The following is a 16005-nucleotide window of genomic DNA, read 5'->3' on the forward strand; positions in this document are numbered from 1 at the left end:
AGATGGGTTAGGAGTAGGTGAACTCTTGGATACCATAAGGGCATCAATTTTTCTAGTCAACCCCTCAATCTTGGCCATGAGTATGGGTGTTTCACTAACCTCGTAGAGACCCCCTCTTTTGGCTTCGTGGGATCTCCTATCAACATTAAATGACGAACCCCATCGCTGAGATTGATCACTCAACGTTTCAAAGAAGTCCCACGCCTCACTAACACTCTTACCCATCAAACTCCCACCACTCGTTGCATCTACCATGGATCTAACCTGGGGTGTAAGACCTTGATAAAAGTATTGCACTAAATGCCATTTCTCAAACCCATGATGCGGACACCTACGGATCAAATCCGTCCATTTCTCCCAAGCCTCATAAAAGTGTTCACCCTCCTGCTGCATAAAGTTGGAGATTTCTCTTCTGAGGGCTGTAGTTCTCTGAATGGTAAAGTACTTGGACAAAAAATTCTGAGTAATGTGTCCCATGAAGTAATGCTGCCCACCTCTAAGGAATTAAGCCAAGACTTGGCCTTATCCTTAAGTGAAAATGGAAAAAGTCTTAACCGGGCATCTGAGAAATTCTGGAATTTGAAAGTTGTTCAAATATCTAAGAATTCCTTGATGTGGTAATATGGGTCCTCCTTCTCCAACCCATAGAATGTAGGGAGGAGTTGGATCACACCCGGTTTCAACTCATAACTGGCGGCAGTAGTGGGTGGCAATATAATGCAAGAAGGTGATGTGAAGTGGGATGGGATAGAATAATCCCTCAGGGCTCTACGGTCACCTGCTGCAGGTAACTGTAATGGTTCACCCTGATTGGCCATGGTAGCTCCTAACTTGACTTCTGGTGTTTTCCTACAAATATGTTCTACCTCTTCAACAAAGGGAGCTAATGGTCCACCTAGGGAGCGGCGCCCATGCATAAAAACACAAAAAAAAACAAAACGAACTATCAAATTAAACTAACAAACTCACTACTGAAAAAATGAACTAACTAGAAGAAATAAAAATAATTCCATAAAAAATCACCAAGCTAAAATTATGAAAGCAAAAAATAAATAAATAAATAAATAAATCTAACCTAAGACCATGGAGAACAAAGAAATACACTTAATACGTGCCTCCCCGGCAACAGCGCCAACAACTTGATGTAAAATTTAATTACATCGGCTTTTATACCTCGCAAGCGTACGAATCGTTCATGTAATTTAGCGGGAAGCGGGGTCATATCCACAGGGAGGACTGAATTTTATGTATTCTTCAATCAACTAGCCTAACCAAATATGATGAATTAATTTGAACTAAACACTAATTATATCCTAAATTATCAAGCAATCATCTGGTTAACTACTTGCACAATAGGAAATATCAACTCTGGATTTTACGGTGATTTGTGCCTCTCTCGAGCGCCATGTAACCACGGATCTGATTTCTCAATCCTTGCGTCTAGCCCCTCTCGGGCGCATAGAGTGAAAGACAGAAATCGGATTAAAATACCAAAATCCAACCTAAATTATAATCCTACTCTAACTAGCTAATTTAATCAAATATCCGAAAAAATATATTCAATAAACATTAATTATCAAATCACATTTAATAAACATTCAAAACCTAAGTTCAAACTATATAAAAATTTAAATTCTAAAATGACGAATTACTCCCCTTCTCCTTCCTTTCGCTCGGGCAGCACCTCATTCTCACGCGTGCTTGAATTTCCCGAAATTGATGGCTTCGGGTAGCAAGAGTGAGTGGTCGGAGGTAGAGACGACGCCGACAGCGAAGGATAGAAGCCGACGGACGGAGGTGACGTCCGGCGAAGAACAAAACAGAGCTGAAGTCCTCTAACCGGCTCTCTCGAGTCTCAGTCGGAGTCAGAATAGCTCCGGGAATGGTCGAAAATAAGTAATCAACGCCGGAGGATGGTCGGAATGCGGTATTGGCACCGGAGAAACCCTCTCGGATCACCTCTTGGCCTGGCAAGCAGAAACTGGCACTGTCGAACTCACCTCGACGGAGACTCTCTCGAGCTCTCCTCGGGTTTGTTCTCAGTTGCCGGACGGCAGTGGATGGCGGTGGACGACGGTGGCAAACTCATCTCGGGTCTTCCCCTGTTTCGGTCCAAGGTCCTCTATTTTGGTCGATGCTCCTCCCTCCCGTCGACGCTCCCCCTTTTCCCTTTAATACCATTTTCTTTGTTTTAAAACGATTTGCCCTACAAATCACCTCCATTTCACTAAGGGCATTTTGGTAAATATCTCCTTCTCCACCAAAATTCCCCTGAAATTCCATAATTGAATCCATAAAAAGCATTTCAGGAATAAATAAACCCTAAAAGCTATGAACTATAATTCAGGAGAGAAAAATATGCAATATGGACAGTGATTAATGCCAAATTCAATAAATGCACGTTTCATTTGAAAATTGATAAATAACCACCTATAACACAATTATAAAGGTTATTCTATTATAATTAACCTAGTTCTCATGTCAGAATATGACATCTATCATACGTCCCTTCCTGGCCTCAGAAAGGTGATGCTCTCTGTTTTGTGATAGTTTCTTCCCGAGGGGTCTCTGGAATGAACGCAATCGTAGGAGGTTTGATGGTAAAAGTGAAGCAGCTGACCCAGTGGTGGACCGAGTGGTGGGACATATTTCTTCTTGGCTCCTGACGAAGAAGTCATTCTCCTCTTTTGTGGGTACCCCTATCTGTGAAAACTAAATTAATTTGGCTACGATGCACTCGAGAACTAAGGTTTCGATTATGTAGGATTGGATCCCTTCTGAACTTGGTTACCTTAAGTTGAGTTTTGATGGTTCTTCTCTTGGTAATCCTGGGATCTCTATATTCGGAGGATTTATTGCGGATCATTCAGGCAACCAGCTTTTCTCATATGCCGGCCCTTTAGGAATCACCGACTCTTCTGCGGAACTTCATAGCCTTCTCAACGGGCTCCACATTTTTAGAGATAAGTTCATCGATCCCCTTTGAAGGGGATCTCGAAGGTGGTCATTGGATGGTGCGAGTGTGCATTCCCTCCCCCGTGGCGCCATTGGGACATTTTTCGGGAGATTATTGAAATTACATCAATTTTATCTTGTATTTCGTCTCACATTCTGAGATCAGCAAAATCGACAGCCGATATGCTTGTTAAGCAGGGAGCTACCCTATAATCGCTAGTTGTTAGGGATATGCTCCCTTTTCTGTAATTTCTCTTATTAATACATATATATCTTTTAAAAATAAAATAAAATAATAGCTTTACAATCCATTTTGAGGGTAACTTCTTGTTTATTTATTATGTATAGTCTAAAAGGTTCTAGAGTATATATTATTGTTAATATTTATGCATCTATGCTACTCATATTTCCTTTTTCTTTGATCCTTCCACTCGTATAGCTAAAAAAATTTTCTTCCTATTTTAAACTAATGAGGTTCAGCAATTAATACCAATCCCCCCCCCCCCCCCCCCCCCCCCCCCCCCCCCCCCCCCCCCCCCTCTCCTTTTTCTATTATTAAGTTATCAGATTCTAGTGGCATCTGTAATTTGGGATGGTTTTTTATTTTTTCTTTAACCTTTTTAACTAGTTTTTCATCTTCTGAATTGAAGTCCATTAGGAGAGGTTTTTGCATAGAATGGTCTTACAAGTTTTCATATATCTTTAAGGAAAGGCCTAGCATAATTTACTAATCCTAAGAACTTTTGTAATAGTTTTGTTTCTGACAAATCATTTGGCATTTCTAATATCTTCTTAGAAATATGATCTTGTAGTTCTATTTGTCCTTTTCCTATGTTGTCTCCTAAGAATTTTATGTATTCTTTGAATAACTCAACCTTCTTTTTGCTAATGATTAATCCTTCTTTCATGAATTCGTCTAACACAAGTTGGAGGTGTTCGATATGATCTTCTATATTTTTGCTAAAAACTAGTATGTCATCTATACAAGGACAAATGAATCATATTTTTTGAAGATGTTATCCATTTTTCTCTAAAAGAGAGATGGGCATTTTTAAGGTCAAATGGCATCAATAGCCATTCAAAATGTCCTTCTGGACAGGTAAAGGTTGTCCATTCTATACGATCTGAATGCATTTTTACTGGCCAAAAACTTGACTTACAATCAAACTTACTAAAAACCTTTTTATCTTGAATCCTATTAATTAGTTGGGTCTTATCTGGTATGATATGGGTATCTGTCGCAGTATTATCATTTAATCTTTTGTAATTAATCACCATTCTAGATTTACCTCTTACTTCTTCACTATTTTTCCTGACTATAAATGCAGTTGACCTATGAGGACTGATAGGTTTCCTTATTATTCCTAAATTTATGAGTTCAAATATGTATTTTAAAATCTTCTCTATCTATTTGTTGTTTTGACTATATAGTTTGGGTTTCAGAGTTTTAGTCTGCATTGAATATTATTATTTTCCCAGTATTTAAGAGGATTGTCTCCAAAGTATTCTAGTTGGTCTAGTTTATCTATAATTTATTGAAGGTTTTGTTTATCTTTGTAATTAATATTAATAATTTTAAAATAAATTTTTTCTCTGTCTAAATAAGCACTTTCTATTGGATCATCTGTTAATATGTCCTCTAGCCATTCTGAGATATTTAATTCTAAATAGATGTCAAATGTATAGAAAATGTTAGAATGGTCTTCCATCTGTTGTGGCTTTCTATTTGTTGTCGACTTTCATAGCAAAGCAATTTATTATCTATCTTTTCTAATATTTGATGGATGAGATGATTTTTGGTTTTGATGAGAGAGAGAGAGAGAGAGAGAGAGAGAGAGAGAGAGAGAGAGAGATCAATAGTAAGAATTTAGGAATAATAAGAAAATCAATAAGTCCCCATAGGTCAGGAGCTTTTATTGTTAGAAAACATAGCAAAGAATTAAGGGGAAAATCTAGGATGGTTATAAATTATAAAAGATTAAATGATAATACTGTGTCACATAGCTACAATATCCCTGATAAAAATCAGTTGATTAACATAATTCAAGAAAAAAATATTTAGCAAATTTGTGTGTAAATCAGGTTTTTGGGAAGTTAAATGCATCTAGATGGCATCGAATGGATGGCCTTCACATGTCCCGATGGACATTATGAATGGTTAGTAATGCCATTTGGGTTAAAAAATGCAGCTGCAATCTTCCAAAGAAAGATGGATAATATATTTAAAAAATATGATTCATTTGTTTAGTATACATAAATGATATCTTTGTGTTTAGTAAAACTATTGAAGACCACATAGGACATTTACAATTAGTATTAGTCGAGTTTATGAAAGTACTTATTATCAGCCAGAAAAAAGTAGAGTTATTTAAAGAATATGTAAAATCTTAAGGAGTTAATTTAGGAAAAGTGAAGATTGAACTCCAAGATCATATTTCTAAAAAAATCCTTGATATGCCAAATTATGCAAGCTCATTAAAGACTTAGGGAAAATGGTAGGACCTGTGTACAAACTTCTAAGGACAAAATTATTTTAATATGTAAGATAAAAACTTAGTAAAGAAAATAAAAGAAAAAGTAAAAACTCTTCCCCTATTACAAATGTCCTTAGAATCTGACTACATTATTATATGAACCGATGGAAGCAATATTGGCTGAGGAGGGGTCCTTATTACCAAACCAAACAAATATAGCCCCAAGGAGGAAGAAAATATATGCAGTTATGCTAGTGGAAGAATAAAGAAAAAGAGAACTTGAGTAGCATAGATGCTTAATTTTAGCCATAATATTCTCTTTAGAATCTTTCCGACTTTATATTATCAATAAACCAGAATTCACCCAAAGAACAGATTGCGAAGCTATCGTAAAATACTTCCAAAGAAGTAAAGAAAATAAAATCAGTAGACGAAGATGGTTAAACCTAGTAGATATTATTACATGCAATGGCTATAAAATAGAGTTTGAGCATATAAAAGGAAAAAACAATAGTTTAGCTGATAATCTGAGTAGAAGATTTGTTGACTCCTCACTTGTAAATTGACAGATGTATCCTACAAGACCACCAACTAAAACTCCCAATTCAGAAGGCTCATCCTCCAGATTTAATCAATATGGCCAAGAATTTCTTTCTTTTGGAAATCAAAGGTTAGTCGTGTTTACTAGATCCAATATTACTTTCAAGACCTTATCTCATATTAGTGTTTCTCGAGAAAAACAATGTCTATTAGATAATCTATGACTCTCTTATAAGAGAACTTCGAAAGACCAGAAATATTTTCTTGCTAGCCTTAACAATCTGTCAGAATTCTTTACTCAAAAAAGGAAAAGTTTCAACTTCTATGTCGTCTTCAAAGGTTAAACCCCAGGGGTTTTCTACACCTGGACAGAAGTAGCTGATAGTGTCCAGAATTTTCCTTATCCAGTCTAAAAAGGTTTTAATAATTTACAAGAAGCCCTAGAAGCTACCAAATTGACAGTTGGCACAAATTACTATATTGCCCCTTCTCTTCGTTTCCTAAAGGAAGACCAAATCAAGTATTTAGTAGCAAAAGATATTTCAAGAATCATTTTCAGTGATCATTGTGAGACTCTTGCCAAGACCATTGAAAGATTAAACGTAAACTTCAACAAGAGAGAAAAATGAGTTCCAAAAAGAATAGATGGATCAATTGGAAGAAGAAAAGAGATTACTCAGGGCCAAGCTCAAGGGTACTTTTTGTACCCAACCACCCATTGATGGGGGAAAACCATCAACTAGCCCATTTAAAACGATAGATGGTAAAGGCAACACAAGTCTGTTAATGGTTGGGCATTTGCCAAAAATGCCTCCCACTAATGGGGATGAATCATCAGCTAGTCCGTCCCAAATGGCAGACGGTAAAGACACATCGAGACCGTTGATGGCAGGACATTTGCCAAAAATGCCAGAAGAAATATCAAAGACTAGACCAAATGAAGTGAGAAAATTAATGAAAGAACTCTTCGACAAATTTATCAGAGACCAAGGATATCATACTGTGCAAGAAAACACTCAAGACAATGAAGATTCGGCCTCCTCTAGCAAGACACAAACTATACAGTGTTACTCCCAAGAAAAAGAAGATTATTCATTTGATGACGAGGCAATTCAGAACATGATAATTGCCAATAAAGATTAAAAGAAGAAATAATCATCAAGTCAGAAAACAAAAGCAAAAGAAGCAGACAAGCAAACAAGACATAAAGACAACACAACAATCAAGACAGGACAAGACAAACCTCTACAAAAACCATTCACTTGTATACCACCTACTTTTACCCACTATATTTATAAACCACCTGTTTTCCCCACCAGTTGTTTTGTAAAATATCTGTATCGCCCATGGTTTTTTAGCCCACTATTTTTCTAATCCACTTGTAAGTGCCTAAATGTACCGACAAACTATCACTGAAGATGGGGCCCAGTGAGCACCCCGGTGAAAGTTTTTCTCAGAACCAAAGGCTATAAATATGTCTTCTTTGTATCAAAGGATCATCAAATGAAAACATCAATTCACCCATTCCTTGTCTTCCCCATGAAATCCTTTGGTTGCTTCGCTACTCTCTGAAACTCTTTCTGTTCAAATTCACAATAAGTTCTTGCTTCATTCCGTCTCCTTTATCTTTTTGGGTTTCCTTCAGGGAAAACTAACTCTATCTTCTCCAACCTCTTATCTTCTGTCCCTAAAACTGAAGTACATCTAGGGTATACCATAAGAGCATTGTATGATTCCCTTGTTGTTAAACGGTCCTGAGTTTTAGGTTGCTTGCCCATTTTAAGCCTGGATGTCGTAAGGGCTTTTTGAAAAACCCAGACTGAGACGGAGCCCATTACAGAAGGCTTTCGTTGGGATAGTGCAAAAATTGGTATGTCCCTGTTGGTCTGATAAAGGGGATATCAGATTTGAGAGTTGGAGATTGGCAGAGTTAGCCAGTACCTAAAGGTTTGTCTTTCATTAAATTTTCACAATAGTTATCAAAATTATATTTACTTCTTTACAGTCTTGTTCATGATCTTCCAATATATCATTGTGTTTCTGTGGTTAAACTAGTTATTATTCTTAGTCTTTATTCACTGTTGATGTGCTTAGTTTTTATTATAAGGCTGGAAACTACTGGCTACAGCCCTACTAAGGCGAAGAAAGGTAACCTGGAAAGTTCTTGCACACGTAGGGAACCCTGGTAAAACCTTGTTGCCGGTTGTCACAACGCCGCTGTACTAGAGAGATAAAGCATAAAGAGAATCCCCCCTTAAAAAAATTGGTATCCGAGCCTTAAAGATTGGAACCTTTTCGAAAATTAGAATATTTAAATTTAAGAATCTAAACTAAACCAGAAGTAAAACATATTGGTTCATCTAGTTTAACATGCCATTTTGATTTAGACGAACATAGCTTACACAGTAATCATCCTCAGCTAAACACCACAATAGACCTTATAGTAAATTTAGCTATAAATTTACAAAGTAGATTAGCAAGAATAGAATCTGCTATAGCAAAATTATCAGAGGAAGGAAAACAAAGATCTATAGGCCTCAATTTTATCCTACAAATTTAAAAACTTTTAAGAGAAGAAAATAAGCACACCAACAGTGCATAAATACTAAGAATAATAACCAGTTTACCTACAAAATTAATATAAGATATTGATATATCATGAATAATGAATAGAAACACGTACTGGAGAAACCAAGAAACTTAAAGACTGTAAAAACACTTACTGTGGAAATCAAGAGTTGGACAAATCCCTTGAGGTACTTCCTAAACCAAGATCTGTTTGAATCGTTAGTTCTCTGCCATTGGTATTGGACACCCAAGACATAACCTGGTGTGCGCTTTCCTAGCCAAAACCGACTTCTGCTACGGGCTCCGTCATAGTAATGGTTTACCAAAGCCCTAAAGCCTTCCCTAGGCAAAGAAATGGGCATACAACCATATTCCTCGGGACTGTAAAACATCAGAGGATTACACAATGCTTTTGTTTTACGCAGGAGACGAATCCATGGTTAGGGCAGAGAAGTGATCAATCAAACAAAAAATTGGTTTAGGTTTCCCTAAAGGGAGACCCGAAAGAAGAGGGAGATGAAGTGAAGAGAGAACTTACTAAGACTTTGAGCAAATGAAAATTTTAGAGACAAGCTGAGCAATCAGGGGTTTTCATGAGGAGAAACAAGGAAGAGCTGAACTCGGTTTTTTCATTCATGATATCTTGATACAAAGGTCTATTTATAGCCTTTGAGCTCCGATGAAAATTTCACCAGGGTGCTCATTGGGCCCCATCTTCAATGATAGTTTTGTCGGTTCTTAGGGCTTTTACAAGTGGTTTTACAAATCGGTGGGCTAAAACTATGGGTGATACAAAACTACTAACAATACAAGTGGTTTTACAAATCGGTGGGCTAAAACCTTGGGCGGTAACTGGCAGAAATAGGTGGTTGGCTTTATAGAGGCTTATCTTCTGTCTTGTCTGCTTCTTTATGTCCTTGCTTCTTCATGTCTTGTCTTCTTGCCTGTTGTTAATCTTTATTAGCAGTTATCATATTCTGAATTGTTTCCTCATTAAAAGAATAGTCCTCTTCTTCTTGGGAATAACACTACAATTTGAGTCTTGTTGGAAGAGTCTTAAGTCTTCTTCATTGTCTTAGGTATCTTGTGCAGTATGATATCCTTGGTCTCTGATGAATTTGTCGAATAGTTCTTTCATTACATCTCACATTATCTAGTCTAGTAGTGGATTTTTCTTCTGGCATTTTTGGCAAATGCCCTGCCATCAACGATCTTGAAGAGTCTTTACTGTCTGCCGTTTGTGACGGATTAGTTGATGATTCATCCCCATCAGTGAGAAGCATTTTTGGCAAATGCCCAGCCTTTAACGTGTTTGTTTTACTTTTACTGTCTGCCGTTTGAGACGGACTTGTTGATGGTTTTCCCCCATCAATGGGTGGTTGAGTACAAAAAGTACCCTTGAGCCTGGGTCTGAGTAGTCTCATTTCTTCTTCCAACTGGTTATGTATTCCTTTTGGAATTCATTCTTTTCTTTCTCTTGTCTGAGTTTAGTTTAATTTTTCTATTGTTCTGGCAAGAGTTTCACAGTGGTTATAGAAAATGATTCTAGAAGTGTCCTTTGCTATTGAATAATTGACTTGGTCTTCTTTGAGGAAACGAAGAGAAGGGGTAATATAATAATTTGTGCCAATTGTTAATTTGGCAGCTTCTAAGGCTTCTTGGAGGTTATTAAAGCCTTTGTAAACTGGATGTGGAAAACTTTGAATACTATCAGCTACTTCTGTCCAGGTGTGAAAACCCCCTGGAGTTTTACCTTTGAATACAACATAGAAGTTGAAACCTTTTCCTTCTGAGTAAAAAATTCTGACAGACTGTTTAGGTTGGCGAGAAAGTATTTCTGATCTTTAGGAGTTCTTTGATAAGAGAGACATAGATTATCTAAAAGACATTGCACTTCTCGGGAAACACTGATATGGGTAAGATATTAAAAGTAATGTTGGATCTGGGAAAAACAACTAATCTTTGATTACCAAAAGAAAGGAATTCTTGACCATATTGATTAAATCTAGAAGACGAGCTTTCTGAACTAGGAGGTTTAGCTGGTGGTTGAGGATACATCTGTCAAGTGACGAGTGAGGAGTCAAAAAACCTTCTGCTTAGACTATCAACTAAAGTATTATATTTTCCTTTAATATGTTCAAATTCTATTTTATAGCCAATTCCAGTAATAATATCTATTACATTTAACCATCTCTTATTTTATTTTCTTTACTTCTTTGGAAATATTTTACAATGGCTTCACAATCTGTTCTTAAAGTCAATTCTGGTTTATTAATAATATACAATCTAAAGGATTGTAAAGAATATATTATTGCTAGGATTTTTGCATCTATGCTATTCATATTCCCTTTTTCTTTAATCCTTCCACTAGCATAACTACATATTTTTTCTTCCTCCTTGGGGCTGTGTTTATTAGGTTTGGTTATGAGAACTCCTCCCCAACCATTATTACTTCCATCTGTTTCTATAATAATGTAGTCAGATTCTAATGGCATTTGTAATAAAGGGAGAGTTTTAACTTTTTCTTTAATTTTCTTTACTAAGTTTTTATCTTCGTTATTAAAATATTTTTGTCCTTTAGGAGAGGTTTTAGCATATAAAGGTCCTATCATTTTTCCTAAGTCGTAATCCTAAAAAAATTTGTAACTGTTTTGTGTCTAATAAATCATCTAGCATGTCAAGAATTTTCTTCGAAATATGATATTGGAGTTCTATCTTTCCTTTTCCTACATTGACAGCTAAAATTTTTATATATTATTTAAATAATTCTTCTTTGTTTTTGCTGATAATAATTCCTTCTTTCATAAATTCTGCTAAGACTAGTTGTAAATGTCCTATATGATCTTAATTATTTTTACTAAAGACCAGGATATCATCTATGTATACTAGAGCAAATGTATCATATTTTTTGAAAATATTATCCATTTTTCTTTGAAAAATTGCCGGAGCATTTTTTAGCCCAAAAGGCATGATCAGCCATTCATAATGTCCATCAGGACATGTGAAAGGCTGTTCGTTCTATACTATCTGGATGTATATATACTTGCTTGAATCCAGACTTATAGTCAAATTTGCTAAATATTTTTTTATCTTGAATTCTATTAATCAACTGATTTTTGTCAGGAATATTGTAACTGTCTGAAATTGTATTATTAGTCTTTTTTAATTTATAACCATTCTAGATTTTCCTCTTAATTCTTCTCTATGTTTTTTGACAATAAAATTTTCTGACCTATGGGGACTAATTGATTTTCTAATTATTCCTAAATTTAAAAGTTCTGAGATATGAGTCTTAAAATCTTCTCTATCTGTATTGGTTGCCTCTATATTGGCTGTTCAGATATAATTAGGATTTAGTAATTCTAATCTTCATTGAATATGATTATATCCCAATACTTTAAAGGATTGTCTCCAAAGTATTCAAGTTGATCTAATTTATCTATGATCTGTTGAAGATGTTGTTTATCCTTGTGATTAATATTGACAATTTCTAAATATAATTTTTCTGTATCTAAGAAAGAGGTTTCTATTAGTGGTTCTAATATCCATCTGTTGAAGATGTTGTTTATCCTTGTGATTAATATTGACAATTTCTAAATATAATTTTTCTGTATCTAAGAAAGAGGTTTCTATTGGTGGTTCTAATATCCATTCAGTGAACCATTCTAAGGATTCACGATCAAAAGCAAAATCCTCAATCGTATCTGAATTTTGTGTTAGTTTTTCTTCAGTATCACTATCTAAATCTATAGGTTCATTACATAGAACTTTATTATCTATTTTAGTAACTCCATGATATTTACGTTTTTCAGGTAAGGATAACTGAGGGAAGGAAGTCTTGGTGGGTGTTTGTGAAGTAGCTACAATCTTGGCAGGATTGGAACAATTTCCTAATGTAGTACATTTGCAACTGTCATCTTCTATAGGTTCACCTTGCTCCGTGGCAAACTCTGATACAATAGGAGTGGTAGTATTCTGGATAGGGTTAAAGTTGGAATTTTTGGAAAAGAACAGATAATCTCGAGAGATTGCAGATCCAGGTTAAGGGTAAAGCATAAGTGGGAGAAAAAAGGTTGCAATTGGTAAAAAAAATTATTTTTGCATTATCAATATAAGTGTCATAAGGATTGTAGGTGTCATCTATCTGTTGGCTTAAAATTTGCTTAGGGGTCTTTTAGTGATAGGCTGCAGGAATAAGGCGAGATTGAATTATACATTTTGTATAGCCAAAATCTACTAAAGACAAAATAATGGTATGGAAAAGTAATCTGAGCTCGAATAATAAGGTTGGTGAAGGTTTTGTATTGGTTACAGACATAAGAAGTTTCGGGTTGATCAAAAGGGATAGGAACGGAGACTTCATAAGCTTATGTTCAAGGACATCAAGTCTATTTTTTAGTAGGGTAATTTCATCTTTACAATTTTCTATTTTTCTAGATAACATATCTTAGTTTTTTGGAGTTGGGTAGATTGAGTAGTATCTGGGAGAGAATCCTAATGTCTTAAGACGGGTAACATGCTTAAATGTTTGCACTTAGTTAGATTCTTTTTATTGGGATACTAGTTGCAATAAAACAGGGTATACTATCTAAACCGGTCTACAAGTTTCATTCATGGGAATAGGTTTGGTTAAGATCCATTAATTCTAATTCATGGGATCTGGAAAGATGGCAGCCTATAGAGCCACATGCTAATTCATTTATGAAATCAGATTCTGAAGATGGCAGCCTATAGAGCCACATGCTATTTCATTTATGAAATCATCTTTAGAATCTGAACTATCTTCTTTATAATCATTAATACTAGCTATACTATAAATAGACTCAGTATCTAACATATATTCATCAAGTTTTATAAAATCTTGTTGGACATTTTCAACTAAAGTAGATCTTTTGGAATTTGTATTTTGTTTTTTTGGGCAAGTGTTAGCTAAGTGTTATGTATTTCCACATATGTAGCAACTAAGTTTATTTTTGTATGTTCTTTTGGGATTAAATCGACACACATGTTTTTTTCTCTATTCAAGTACGGTTTCCTATTTTTTGACTTTCTAATAAAATATCATTTTTTAAAAGATTTTTTGTCATCAAAATCTTTGATACTATAGGCTTGGTAGTATATATTTGTTTGCATAACCCATACTCATCTCCTTTGAGTTGTTTTTGGATTTGAATATCTATACATTTTTCTTGAAGAATTGTCATGATGAATTTTGTTGTTTATCCGATGGAAAAAAAATAGCAGAAGGGCTTTGTTTTTCTATTTTTAACCTTTTTTTTTAGATTTATTTTCCTAAAGTTCCTAGAAGTTTCCTAAATAATTTTGTGCCTAAGTCTGGATTAAAAGCATTTCCTGATATACAGGTATAGTAAAAATAATCTTGTAATTTTTTTTTGACATATTTATAATTATAAAGACTTAATTGTTCTAGATGTATTACTGCATATTTTTGTAGGGTAAGAGATCCTGAATTAGGATCATCTCTTGTTACTAGACTATAAATTTTATTAACGAAATTGTACGAGTTTGGTCCTAAAGCTATTAGGTGAGTTAATTCTTCATGATTATCTCTTTTAAAACTTTCCAAAAGGGCTTCTACGCTTTCTCCTAATAAGGTTTCTAAATATCTATACCTTTCTACTGAATCCACAAATTGAAATTTTTGAATGAAATTTGAGATTTCTTGATTTTTCCATAAATCTAATACTGTGTCCAATCTTGTTGATCATGTGGAGATAAATTAAGTATTTTTCCTTTCCCAGATTCTTGGAGTTTTATGGGTTTTTCTAAATCTCTTATTTTTCCCTTAGGTTTTACTTTATAAGGAATATCTTTTGGGTATGTATAGGGACTTCTTAGTAGATTTCTTATTGTGTAGCTTGTTACTGTAGGTCTAGATGTTGCACTAGATTCTCCTTCATAAATTCTTTTATGCTTTGTTTTTCTAATTCGGACTCAGTTTTGATGGGAGGTTCTAAATTCATTTTGCCTACTCTAATATTTTTCTGATGATCATAATATAAATATTCTTCTTTTTAATTAAATCTTCTTCTAAACGTAATAATTTTCTTTTTTATAGCATTAACTGTAATTCTTTAGGGTATATGATGTAGTCAGTTGCTGTGTTGACTAATTTATATTCTTCAATATTAACTAGACTGAATTCATCTCTGGCTAGATTGAATTCTCCTTCTCTTAAAAGTTTTTAAATTATATATAAAAAATCCCTTAATCTCTCTCTCTCTCTAGAGAGAGAAAGATAAAAGAAATAATAAATATAATAAATATAGAACAAAATATTATTTTATTCGATAATAACCAATTGAGTCTATTAAACCCCAGACAATTATTTAAAACAGGATTTTTTTTAAGAAATGTTGCATTATTTAGACACTATAGAGAAATACAAGTCAGCTGTACTAGACAAGATACCGTTAACATAAATTTCATAGCAGAACAAGCTTTTAGAGAAATAAAGAAGACATAAGTTGATACACCTTGGATTAATTGTTATAGGAATAAAAGGATAAGGAAGAAAACAGCTTGGGACAAAGACTTTATTAAGTATATATGATAATAGATGGACAGATCCTAAAAAGGCCATGTTAGGAATTAGTGAGATCGACATGAACCAAAATGGCAGAATATTTTATTGTTCTCCAGATTTCCTAATCAGTCTACCCGATTATAGAAAATTATATTAAAATAGGAATGCAGACAAAGGGATATGAATCATTTGTAGGAGATAATTTGCTAGTTTGTATAAGATTCATAGGCAAATGTACTTGTACAAGGACCACAAAATTCAAAATCAAGATAGATGACGTAGTAAACTTAATAGGAAATAACGGTATCAAATTATTAAAACCTATAAAATTTTCTCTAGAAGATTTAGCAGGATTAGAATGGAATCTAAATTTCAAAGAAAAAGAAATACTAGAGCCAAAAAGTAGTATAATGTATACTGAAAAACTAGGAAATGTTAATATAAGATTTAATGACTAAACAAAAAGAAGTTGACTCTGAAATAGAATTTGTTACAAAGAAAAAGAAATACTAGAGCCAAAAAGTAGTATAATGTATACTGAACACTAGGAAATGTTAATATAAGATTTAATGACTGAACAAAAAGAAGTTGACTCTAAAATAGAATTTGTTACAAATGAAGATTTTAGTCTAGTCAATATCGAAGAATACACTCTAGTAGAAAATGAGATAATAGATTATATTATTTATCCAAAGGAATTACAATTAGAATTAGCAGAAAGAGAATTATTACATTTAGAAGATCTTATTAAAAATAAAAGAATATCAGAAGAAGATTATTTATATTATGACAATAATAAAAATGAATTTAGAACCTTCTATGAAAACTGAATTAGAATTAGAAACACAAAGTATAAAGGAATTCATGGAAGGAGAATCTAACACAGTAACTAGACCTACAGTTACCAATTATATGATAGGA

General features: G+C 34.2%; 1 non-coding gene across 1 annotated transcript; it reads left to right on the forward strand.

The window, feature by feature from the left end:
* The first annotated feature begins 313 nt into the window (after positions 1-313).
* Positions 314-420, forward strand: LOC137937911 (small nucleolar RNA R71). Its single transcript, XR_011109698.1, has one exon. It is a non-coding gene; the product is annotated as a small nucleolar RNA R71 (small nucleolar RNA).
* The last annotated feature ends 15585 nt before the right edge of the window (positions 421-16005 follow it).

The sequence above is a fragment of the Aristolochia californica genome, unplaced genomic scaffold (genome assembly GCF_029961685.1).
Source record: "Aristolochia californica isolate CCGP_79_NKW_82.1479 unplaced genomic scaffold, dmAriCali1.0.hap1 SCAF_7, whole genome shotgun sequence".
In the NCBI taxonomy this organism is placed as follows: Eukaryota; Viridiplantae; Streptophyta; class Magnoliopsida; order Piperales; family Aristolochiaceae; genus Aristolochia; species Aristolochia californica.